We start from the raw sequence: 2,003 nt of genomic DNA on the forward strand, positions 1-2,003 counted from the left end.
GACTAGCTCGGGGTCTTTATATAGTTTGGACATGATGGTGGTTATAACTTCTGAAGACATGAAATCCATCAATTTGGCAATGTTTAACGGCACCTTTTGGCCTTGAGTCCCTTGACGTGGGGAAGATGGGATCTCCATTTCTTCGATAGGATCAGGTAGTCCCTCTGTAAACATTCTTTCCATCAAGAAGTGAGTACGCCCACTTTCCCATGACTTTAAGTCACTTTCTTCTTGGATGACACTAGGTATGTTCAAGGGTCTATGGACTTGGTGAGGTTGTTGCTGCGTAGGGAATACGGTGTCTATAATCTGGATCTTCCTAGGTGCTGGTTCTAGATCCCTTTGGGTATCTTCTACCAAACTCCTTAATTGCTTGACTCGCTCAATCTCCTCTGTAGGGTTTGGGTAAGTTCCTATCTTCTTTTTGGATCCTGGCCATTGTGGCTCATGAGGATCTTCCTTGTTGGTTTCTATGTTAGTGGTCATTTTGGTCTCCATGGTTTCACCTGAATCAATATCTTCTTTAGCGTCATTCATATATATGGGGTCATCACCAGTCCCTATGTTGGTCTTTGAACTGGGGTCTGACTTCGCTGCTTTTTGCGATCTCTTTCTTCATGTTTTCTTCTTTTTCTGAGATTGGGCAATTGATGCCGTGTCTCTTTCCTCAAGAATATAATTTTGTTTTTGGAGCATCGATCATGTGAGTACGTTTACTGGTACCACGGGTGTACTTGGTGATGGCTCCTCGATAACTTCAATCAAGTTTAATGGCGTGATCTTCAGTGCATTTGGATTATTTGGACATTGGGCAATCAAATGATCTATGCCACATCGATTACACATGAGTATCGGCATTGTAGACGTGCTCGCTTGATTGGTTTGCATTAGTGTGGCGTTCTTTTGTAGCCTAATAGGACACTCGGCTACACGATGTGGACCTCCACACTCATAGCATTGAAGAGGTGGTCTCTTAGCAGTATAGTTGATATTTTGGCCTCTTGCCGCAAGAGCAGCTACTTGATATACAGGTTTGACTTGTCCCCGATAGTCCTCCATATAGTATTGTGGATTTTCTTCGAGCACATCCATCCCATAGGCGATATTAGGATCTATATATTCCTCATAGCCTTCCAAACAAGAAATAGATGACTCACAATCCACTTGATTCACAGAAGTGATTCTCGGATGTGGTGGTTGCGGTCCTAGCACTGGAGGTGGTAAGGGTGTTGTTCAAACAACATTTTGGGCCCTAGGGACCATGTGTTGTGCTGTTTGTTCAAGAGGTGGGGCCGGCATCAAGGCAGGCACTCGAGGCGTGTCTGTCCATGCTCAGGTTGGTCTATTGGCCATCGCACGCTTAAATACTATGCAATCCTTAGCTTGATGACCATACCTCCCACATGCATTGCAGTTCCCATTGAATTTTACTCTAAAAGTAGGGCATTCACTGGTACTATGCGGTCCATAGCATACTGAGCACCATTGTTGTTCTCTTCTTGGATACATATGATTGTTTTGTGGAGCATGATTGTCTCTAAGACTCTCTTGAATAGCCTTGGTGAGATCTGCTAAAGTCATCTCTGATATCTTTGGCTCCTTAGCAATAGGCTTTAGGGTCATTGGTTGATGCCCCGATTCTTGTGAGCTAATAGATTTAGACTCAACAGAAACTCTTTCTCCTTGAATCATTAAATTATCCTCCAATTGGATCGCATTAGTGGTGACTGCTTCCCAAGTGGTGATACCTCTAATGACTAGGCCATTGTAGATATCCTCATGTCGTAATCCCCTAATGAATCTATCAAGCAATTGGTTATTGTTGAAGCGCTCATTTGGATTACAACGAGAATTCAAATGCTTCAAGCGACTTATAAAGTCTCTCACCGACTCTCCTTCCTCTCATTGGGCTTTTTGGAGCTGAGAGGCTACACCCCAAAGCACCCCCTCTCGTATGTATTCTTTTAAGAACAGTCTCCTAAGAGTAGGGTAAATCGTTTTTT

The sequence above is a fragment of the Adiantum capillus-veneris genome, chromosome 20 (genome assembly GCF_014529385.1).
Source record: "Adiantum capillus-veneris isolate H3 chromosome 20, ASM1452938v2, whole genome shotgun sequence".
NCBI classification, from domain to species: domain Eukaryota; kingdom Viridiplantae; phylum Streptophyta; class Polypodiopsida; order Polypodiales; family Pteridaceae; genus Adiantum; species Adiantum capillus-veneris.